The sequence below is a fragment of the Panthera pardus genome, unplaced genomic scaffold (assembly GCF_024362965.1).
Source record: "Panthera pardus isolate Hobbes unplaced genomic scaffold, ASM2436296v1 HiC_scaffold_13, whole genome shotgun sequence".
NCBI lineage: Eukaryota > Metazoa > Chordata > Mammalia > Carnivora > Felidae > Panthera > Panthera pardus.
In genome coordinates this window covers 104,819,905-104,830,460 of record NW_026526688.1, presented here as the reverse complement: position 1 = coordinate 104,830,460, position 10,556 = coordinate 104,819,905, and the positions used below count along the sequence as shown (strand labels likewise).

At 38.7% G+C, this 10,556-nt stretch overlaps 1 pseudogene; it reads right to left on the bottom strand.

The window, feature by feature from the left end:
• Nucleotides 1-648: 648 nt before the first annotated feature.
• On the bottom strand, nucleotides 649-8,986 carry LOC109246679 (40S ribosomal protein S6-like; annotated as a pseudogene).
• Between the last annotated feature and the right edge of the window lie 1,570 nt (nucleotides 8,987-10,556).

Below are 10,556 nucleotides of genomic sequence, written 5' to 3'. Positions count from 1 at the left end.
CATCATTCGAACATCTGGATTTCATTTCTTGTTAAAGCAGTATAAGATGGATTTGGAAAGAATGAAGTGAAATCAGTTCTAATGATCATTATCTTAATTTTGGACTGAAAATTTCCCTGCAAGTCAGGCTCTGTCATGTTTAACTTTGAATGTGCACTTCATAGGAATAAAAGTTGCAGTGACCTAATCCACTCCAATGCTCCCTCTGACTTTAAAAAACTACGTAATGAAACATTGTGGAGTAAGAGGCATAATCTTACTTGAAATTTCTGTGCAATGGCTCTGTTGGATTTCACATTTATATTTTTCATTGCCTGTACTTGCTAAAAATACTTTATTCCTCCAAAAGTACAGTACACTTGCTCTAGATTTTATAGCTTTTTAAATTGATTATCTAAATTTGGGTAATTCTTGGATTTTTAAAAAGCATTAATAAATGAGATACCTCAGAAAGAATGTGTTTGAGGTTTCTCATGTGTGCATTAAATTTTCCTGTAATGATAACATAACATTTTTAAACCATCAATCTATGCAAATGTTCATGCATGTTTATGCATGCCTTTCAAAAATTTTTTCCTTTCTTAATTTTATTTTTGATGTCTGATCTTATTTATTTGTTACTCTTTAAAAAAATCTCATTTTTTTTTTATTGGACTCAGACTTAGAGGTAGAAGCTCTCAGAGAAGACAGCCCCTGTCTCTTGGCAATCTGTTCCAGGCATTTTTCTTCGGCCTCCTTCATTCTCTTGGCCAAAAGTTTGGCATATTCTGCAACCTCGTCCTTATTTTTCTTAGTACGCTGTTTCTTTAGAGGAATACACCAACATTTATGCTGGAGGACACGTGGAGTAACAAGATGTTGAATCTTGGGTGCTTTGGTTCTAGGTTTCCTACCTTCTTTGTTTAGGGACTTTTCACAACATACTGGTGAATATCATCTTTAGAAAGACTGAAAAGGTTGTGGATTCTCCTAGCTCTTTTGGGCCCCATGAGACAAGGCATAGTAGTATCAGTAAACCCAGGAATATCCTTCTCCCCCTTTTTTTTGTTTTTACAATGACCAAGTTGAGCACGGTGAGATTGGCATCCACAATGCAACCCCAAAGAGATTCATGCTTTCTTTCCCAAATGCCCCCCATCCCCTCCCAGTCCTCCTTGGTCTGTAGCAGGAATGCCTCTTACTCAGCAGTAGTCAGACAGGGCCATGGGTCACAACCCTCTGCTTCATGGGGAAGCCTTGTTTGTCATTGCCACCACAGATTGAGCCCACAAAACCCTTCCAGTCTTCACCTAGAGCATCAGCAGCCATGGCCGTTCACTTCTCACGAAAGATATGAAGTTTGTGTTCCTTGTCCACTTCAATGAGTTTTGGGCAGCCAGTAGCTGAGAAAAGAGATGCTCTGCTTCATCCTGAAGCAGGCTACTGCCTCCGAGGTGCCACGAAAAAGAGCTCAAAAAAACTTTCCTTACATTTTTTTGAAATTCTATAAATTCTTGACAGGTGAATTTCTCAAACATGACTTTAAAGTTTTTATTTTTGGGGTGCCTGGGTGGCTCAGTCTGTTACGCTTCTGTTCAGGTCATGATCTCACAGCTCATGAGTTCAAACCCAGCATCGGGCTCTGTGATGACAGCTCAGAACGTGGAGCCTGCTTCAGATTCTGGGTTTCCATCTCTCTGCCCTCTCCTGCTCACACTCTGTCTCTCTGTCTCTCTCTCTAAAGAATAAATAAACATTTAAAAATTTTTAAGATTTTCTTTTCTTTTTTTCTTTTATTTTTTTAAAGTAGGCTTCACACCTAACTTGGGGCTTAAACTCACGACCGTGAGATCAAGAGTTGGATGCTCTACTGAGGCACCCAGGTACCCCAAAAAGTTATTTTAAAAACTGCTTTTTAATTAAAAATGGAAAGAAAGACTTTTCAAAGACATTTAAAATTGTTACAGAGAAGGAATTTTTCATATATGATGGTCCTATTCCCAGTAATCCTAACCATTACTAGTTTCAGCACTAAAAAGGAAGAAAAAGATAGGAAGAGTAGAGCTAGAGATATGATAAGAGACCTGGAAATTTTATTTCAAATGACAAACTTCTCCTGGAAGTCAGAGCTCTTAGATGCTGGCATAATTACACAGATTGAAAAGAAGGAAAATGGAAGGAATTGCTATCCTTAGATATTTTTAAGGCCAGATCTGGCAAAGCGCTGGAAAACAAAATTCAGGAAAATACCCAGAATGTGTTGTCAGGGCAATGGCCTAAGTAACTTCCATATAATTTCTCTCTGTGTACCACTGATGTGAGAAGAGGGCTCTGGAGTTTGGTTTGCTCTCTCACTGATTTCAGTGTGACCTTAGGCAATTTATTTGATCTGACTGCCAGTTTTCCCTCTCTCCAGAGAGTTTAGAAAATGACACATACTTGGTGGGGCTTAATGTTTGTAACCACTTCAAGATTTCAAAGAGAATATTTTCATGATGGAAAAAGTATTGTTCTTTGTCACTCTATGTGTTGGTTTACGAAAGTTGAAACCTGGAATTAAAGTCCAAACCAGGTTTAATATGTTAGTTTAAGACTGCATTTACTGTGTTTCCATTGCATTCAATGTATTTCTATGCAATTTCATTCCATGTGTATTTACTGAGGAGCCACTATTGCTTTCCAAAAAACTCAAAATCTTGGGCCCATAGAAATTGGTTCATTGACCATGTTGGAAGTCCACAGGGTTCTCTTGCTTGCAGAGCAGAAAAAGAATCCCCCAAGTCCCTTTCTGGTTTAGCAATTTCATTAAATCTGGATGTGATGCACAGTGGAAGATAGTATAGTCGCCCCATCAGCAAATATATACTATTTGAGATGCTAGAGAATTAGGAGAACCGAAATGAAATCCCAGTCATGGATGAAACCAGGTTCTCTCTCAGGAGCTCATTTCACAGTTCTGCTGAAGAGTATAATAATATTTCTACTACTTCATGTTCTTCTGAGAAACCTGAAAGATAATGAATTGGGAAAATGTCCTTAATCAAAAAATTAATGAATCACTACGAATTATAATAACAACCAAAATACCGAGTGCCTCCTGTATTCCAGTACAGTGATAAGCATCAATTTGCCTCATCATTTCTTACAGTGCATGTAATTTTTTCTACACATGAGGAAACAGAGGCCGAGGAGCCACAGTAACCAGCTAGTGAGGGTGGGGTGTGGTGGGGGCAGAGCCAGGACACAAACCCAGGCCTGTCTAATTCCAAAGAGGTATGAAAAGTCATGAATTCCGGTCAACTGAACATATGGTCCTCAAACACAGTAGTGGCCATTTTACTTTCTCTTTCCTCAGTTATTGCTAGCTGCCTTGTAAGTAATTATCAATTTTCCAGGAAATTCCTCACTTTTGTGGGAAGCCTATTGCACTGACCTGCAATGGAAAGCTATTTCCTTCCAAAACCTGTCAGCTAAGGCATCTGTGTTCCCATCCAGAAAGATCCACCTTAGATAGCCAAGGGAGATGTTAAAGGAAAGGTTTAGGAAGCAGTTACTATATGCCAGGCACTTTTTTAAAAAATAGATGTTTAAAAATGTTTCACTTATTGCTAGAATGACTTTGAAAGAGAATACCAAGGTTCAGGAGAGAAAATGATGCATCCAAGGCTGGGCAGTAAATAGCAGCAAAGCTGGGGTTTAAAGTCACATCAAGCCCCTGACTCTTCATTGCCTCCTCATGACAAAAAGCTTTCTGCTGAAGTAGCCAACCCCATGCCCACAACTTTATTGTTCTTCATAGCACTTGTCCCCATCTGACAGAATATAGGTTGTCTTTATTGTCTGCCCTACCTACTGCAATATGAGCTTCTAGAGGGCATGGGCCTTGTCTGACTTGTTAATTTCCATGTCCCTCCTGCCTAGAACAGTGACTTAAATAAATAATAAACATTTTTTGCATGAATAAATAAATTAAGGCAGGTTTTAAAAACCAGGGTAGATACCAAGCTTGTGACAGGTTGATAGAGTATGGTTTAGTCTGGAAAGCCTTACTTTGATACAAGAAAATGCAGCAATTTGAATCTATTTTTGCTTAATAGGTTAAAAGTGATTCCTAACTTAAACTACGACCCATATTTAAAATTTGTCTTCAATATAAAGTTTCACTTAGGAACCCCCTTAGTATTATTTATTTATTAGGCATTATTAATACTACTATTGAAACTTCTAGGCATTTTGACATTATAAATGTAAGCGTATCCATTTTTAATATTATTAATTTCCAGAAGCCTAAGGGCAAAGCAGATATTTTAATTCATTTTGTGAAGCTTTGAAGTAAAAGAGGAGATGGAAAAATTGATGAAAAATGAAAAGATCAGAAGAGGGACAGCTAAGTTATGAAAATCAAAAAAGTGTTTGTTTTATCTATTTAAAAAAGCCCCACACAAATTAGCTAACTCCCACAAACATATCAAAATTCAGATAAATAATACATATATATTTAATATGAAATTTATTGTCAAATTGGTTTCCATACAACACCAGTGCTCATCCCAAAATGTGCCTTCCGCAATACCCATCACCCACCCTCCCTCCCTCTCACCCCCCCATCAACCCTCGTTTGTTCTTAGTTTTTTAAGAGTCTGTTATGCTTTGGCTCTCTCCCTCTCATAAATAATATTTTTATTAACTATGACACACCTCTTTTTCCCCTACTTTTCTTCCTTGAATGTTCTTTGATCTCCTCTCTGTATGACAAAAATTTCATGATACCATTTTTTTCTATTAACATGTAGCATAGTTAACCGATAGCAGTTTTTATTATTGGTAATTGGGCTGCACACAACATGGGACTTCTCATACAGAACTAATCACTGTAATATGGCTACAAGTTTGTGCCCATAAACATAAGAGTTCTAATAAATTCTGTTTTTTATAATAGCCGTGGAGAATGTATGGTGCATTTATAATGTGTGTGCTGCATTATCTGGCATATTTCTGGAAGGGGGCACCTTTGCATTTGAGTAGGCATCAATAAGAAATGAATTCTTCCCTGGCAATTCTTATATTTAGCTATGGGAAGAGTCTTCCACAGACTAGTTTGTGGCGCTGTACATTTCAACCTGTTTTCCTCTACTACACAAATACATAGTGTCAGCACCCTAGTATGGGCTGATGCTATGATAGGACCTCTGGCCCTGCCCTTTAATGTTGTCACACCAGGCGAATGGACACAGCACATGGTGGGACTATGCCTGGAAGCTATTCATTCCTATGCTGGGCAGCTGGCAATAACTTCACATGAATGTGGTTGTGAAGCACATGAACATATTTCATGAAACCCAAGCTCAACAAATCCCCACCTCGTCTTCCTTTTAGCTGGATTCCAGAAAGGCTCATGGCTCCTCCACCATTACTTGCAGGGGAAGTTGGAGCGAAAAAGACAACCATCTTAACCGAATTTGGTTGAAGTATTTTACCTTGGCAAATTTTACAGCGGCATATGAACATGTAAACACATTGCTGGTGTTCCTTCCAGAGACTTGGAAGGGATCCCAGAAGGGAGGGGTCATGAGCTTGAGGTTCACTAACTTCATATTACATTCTCCAGTAATGGGCACACATCTACAACAGTTCAGCTACACTAACCTTCATCTCTTTTTTGTACAAAAAGCATATTCTACCTTTCCTGCCTCTCTTCCAGTCAAATCCTTATTTGTGTCTCAGCTCTGGGAGGTTTTTCTGATCTCCTGTGTGTATTACTCCCCTTACTCTCTGCCGAATCATCCCGTTCTCTCTTCTTAGCATCTATTTCTCTCTGAAGCTATTTTGTTTACGTACTTATTATCTGGCTTCTCTGGTAAAATGTGGGCTCCGTGAGAGCAGGAATGTTGTCTGGGATGCTCACAAAAAATCATTTGAATGAATGAACTATAAGCTTAAAAATGTGTATCTTTTAAATTAGCTCAAGACTATTATTTTATCACTTTAATAAATTTACTCCAACTCTGGTCCCCATCTCACTGAATTGGCCACGTCCTTCCCGGGGTTTGCAAAGTTGTTGGGATTCAGCAGAGCAACTGGTCATCAATCATTTTCCTTCACTGGTCACTGAACTGTCCATGGTCTTGGCCAGCAGTCAGGTACCTAACTGCAGCTTCTTGACATGTATGTGGCTGAAGAACGTTGGCAAAGGTTGGGAGCCCTCCTCTTGGTGTCTGGCCTCCCCCCAGAGACCCTATAGCTGTTGCCCTCTTGCCGTTAGTTCCCTGGCAGCAGCATGGTGATCAGCATTACTGGAGAGACCCACAGACAGTTAGACAATCCTAGCTAGGACTAAAGCCCTGCCTTGCTTTTCTCAAGGGAACTTTCTTTGCTTTTCTCCCCTCTTGGGATCTCTTGGAAAGTCATTTCATGGAGGTTAGGCCTTACAAAACAGGGAATCACTGGTGTTACCTTCTATTCTCCCTCAGCAAAAGTCCCTGAGTTAAGGAAGTTGTAAGGGTCTGACTACTTTCTTAGAAGAAGAAGAAGGGGGAAATCTAAAGAACAAAATTATCAAAATCTCAAAAATTATTCTGTCACATACTTTTTGTATATCGAAAAGGAAACTAACTGGTACTTAGTTACATACTCTCTGTAGGCTCTGCCTCCCTGTTATGGGCTGAAATTTATCCCCCAAATTCGTATGTTGAAGTTCTACCCTCCAACATCTCAGAATGTGACTGTATTTAGACATAAGGTCTTTAAAGGTAATTAAGTTAAAATGAGGTCACTAGAGCAGGCCTTAATCCAATATAACTGATTCTATATAAAAAAGAGGGGGTTAGAATGTACAGGTACAGAGAGAAGATGATGTGAAGGCATTTGGAGAAGACAGCCATCTAAAAGCCAAAGAAACAGACTTCAAAAGACTCTGTGGACACCTTTATCTCAGACTTCTCATCTTCAGAATTGTGAGACAATGCATTTCTTTTCAAGCCACCTTGTCTGTAGTACTTTGTAAAGTACTTTGTAGTACTTAGCATCTGCCTAGCAAATGAATATACTTCCTCATGCTGCGAGGTTGGGTAAGGCAGCGTCTCTGGGCTCCACGTAAAGGTAGGAGTTGCCGGTGTATCTCCTTAGCTCTGCAAGCCTCAGTGTTGGGACTTTGAGTCACCACCAGCAGCGGTGGTAGTTTCTCCCGAAACCACATTCAGTCTCCAAGCAAGAGAGGGCATGTAGATGAGCAGGGAAAATGCTGTTGGACTGTTGGAGGGTGTCTTCTTTCACACTGCCCCTTCTCTCTTGTACTGGAATGCGGCAAAGCAGCATCACCACCTGCTCAGATGGCATTTCATGCACGTGCATTCCAGGAAACAGCACAAATACTCGAGTCACAGCAGGCCCTAGTGGGGTCAGCAGATAATGGATTAGTGATTCTCCAATAGTCGCAAAGTTTCATAACTGCTTAATAGGAGTTCGCAAATAGTTGTCATCATGTTGATTATCTGTGTATGTATTTTTTAACACTTAGGATAAAATTCTGTTATCTGTAATTAATTCCAACTATCATGTTTCATCCAAATGTTAAGAATGATCACTTGAAAAGATCTTGTTGTCTTTGTCTGGGATATGAATTTCTTCCCTCATATGCAATTTCATGCCTAATTGCTCTCAGTCCCTTTTTGCAGAAGGAAAAATTAAAACAAAACAACAATAACAAAATACATTGTTTCAAAGCTCCAAATTTTAATCCTGATTTTGGAGGTTAAAATTTAGTGACAGTTCCAAATATTGATTATAACCCATGGAAAAAATGATTTTGTTTGTTTAAAAATATAGATGCTATCATTTAAATTTTATCTTTAATAGTTCATTGACTTTACATTGTACTTAAAAATTATCTTTACTCTTTCTTATGTTTCAGATAATACTATCCGAAATACAAAACATGCTTTGTTTTGTATTTACTAGCATATTTACTAGCTGAAACATATTACTAGTAAAACATATTTACTAGCAAAGTAGCAAAACGATATAGTCAGTAGACATCATGAGTCACATTTTCAGTTCATTTTTTGAACTGAATGCCCTCCAGTCTTTTGGAGAAAACAGATGTCTGAAACTATTTTTTTCTAATATATTTATTTAACCCCATCTTCATTGTCCTAAAATGTACACACACACGCACACACATTGCACGTTTATAAAATATGCTTTTGAAACTAAAACTTTTAATGTGTATGTATCCCATAGGGACTTTAATCCGCGTGGTTTCATTTGGTGATTTATTCAGATTTAACTCACATAAATACATTAGCTAATGTTGTAAGATACCTGCTAGGTTTCTGTTTTGTTTTTTTAAAGCCCCTTTAAAAACAAATGTTTAATAAGTTCTTTGAGGGGGGGGGGGTAGGGCAGAGAAAGAGGGTGAGAGAGAATTCTCAGCAGTCTCCATGCCATCAGTGCAGAGACCAGAGCCCAATGTGGGGCTCAGTCTCTTAGTTCATTAGATCATGACCTGAGCCAAAATCAAGAGTTGGATGCTTAACCACTTGAGCCATCGAAGCACCCCAAACCCTTTTAATTTTCTAAGTGATAAGAACACTAGGAGTGCCTCTTGTTTTTATATTGGTCTTTGACCTTTGTTCCTGATACAGAATTCCCGAAATCCTTGTAATTTCTGGGGTGGTGAGAGTGTCTTTTGTTCTTATGAGGTGATTCTGGGTGGACTTCTGGATGAGAGCTGGTCATTGGAAAGATCAAGCCATGATTAGAAACTTGAATTTTCAGCCCTGCCACCCATTTTCTTGAGAAAGGAAAAGAGCTGAAAATAGAGCTAATGATCCATCATGCCTACGTGATGAAGTCTGTATAAAATTCCATAAGTACCGGGCTTGGAGAGCTTCTGTATTGGTGAACACATGGAGGTGTTGGGAGAGTGGTGTGTCTGGACAGGGCATGGGAATTCTTCATCCCTTCTCGTATACCTTGCCCTACCTTTCTCTTCCATCTGGATGGACATCTGTATCCTTTATTATATTGTTTAATAATCAATAATCATTAATTAATCAAATCCAAGGAGGGGATCTTTGGAACCTCTGATATATAGCTGGTTGATCAGAAGCAAAGGTGATAATCTGGACTTGTGACTGGTGTCTGAAGTGTGTGTGTTGGGGGAGCATATCATGTGGGACTGAGCCCTTACCTATGGAATCTGATGTTATCTCCAGGTAGATAGTGTCTAATTGAGTTGAATTCTTAGATATTTTGCTGGTGTAGTGAGAATTGCTTGCCGGTGGTGTGGGGTACACTACCCACTCCCACCTCCACATATTTTTGAGTAAAATATTGAATTAGAAAAATAACAAAGAGGCATGAGCCAGCATAGGTAGCCAATGTGAAATTATTGTAGAATAAGTCATTCCTAATGCAAGATTTTTGTTTTATAATGTGGCTTCGCAATTCATGTTAGGCTCATAATCTTACTGTGCTGTCAATGTTGGGAAGGATAATATAGGTATTATTTGCTGAATGAATAATAAAGTGAAAGAATTAGTGGATGGTAGTATAAAACAACAGATGATATATTGTTAAATTCTTTAAATGGCATTGAAGTAGAGTTAGTCTAAGAAGGTAATTTTTTAGTTGAAGTATAATTGACACATGTTACATTAGTTTCAGGTGTACAACAAAGTGATTTGAAAAATCTATGTTATGCTATGCTCACCATAAGTGTAGCTACCATCAAAGAAGATCATTTTCAAAAGCACTTGTCACTTTTTTTTCCCTTAAGAAAAAGAGTTTTTACACTTGCCTTGATTCTTATATCCCAAATAAAATAAAGAGCAGGCTGTGTGCTGTTTGACCAGGGCTCTACTTCCATTTCTCCACTAACGTCTTGTTTACTTTGTTGGGTCTGGGACTTGATTTCACCCTCCTTGCAGGTGACTAAGTTAGCTTGTTAGTGTTTCATGGATGCTGGAAGAAGAAATGAGATTCTTCAATCAGAGACAAAGAGCTTTCTTACTCAAGATATAACAAGCAGCATGAACATCACCATATTTACAAGCTTATATTGCCTCAAATTCCATTTATAGGAAATGACCCAGATGCATGCCACACACACACAAAGGATTTCCGTATCAGCTAAGGTACACTAAGCCTGTTGAATCCATTGCTTTTATTTTACTTTTTGTTTGCAATCAACTTGCTCTTTGACCCACCTTGAGATATTACCACATCCTGCTACAAACATAACCCTGAGAAATAGCTCAGGAAATAAGCATTAGGACCTTGAATTCTGACACATCCAGAAAGACCTTCAGGAGCACTGAAGAACCAAGGAAGATTCTCTCTCCCAATATATCTTGTGGTAGTTTCACCTTCACATTGACTTCTCCCATTGGATGTTATCAATATCTATGGGGGGTAATGATATTGCCCCTGACAGCTTTCTGGAAGGCTCTTAAGCTTCCCTGTGGTTGGACCATATACAAATTAATCACTAGAGCTGGGGGGATGTCCTTGACTCAAGCCTAGGTTTTGTACCCATTCCTGATCTAAGCTCTGTGTTACAGAGAAAAGATTACTCT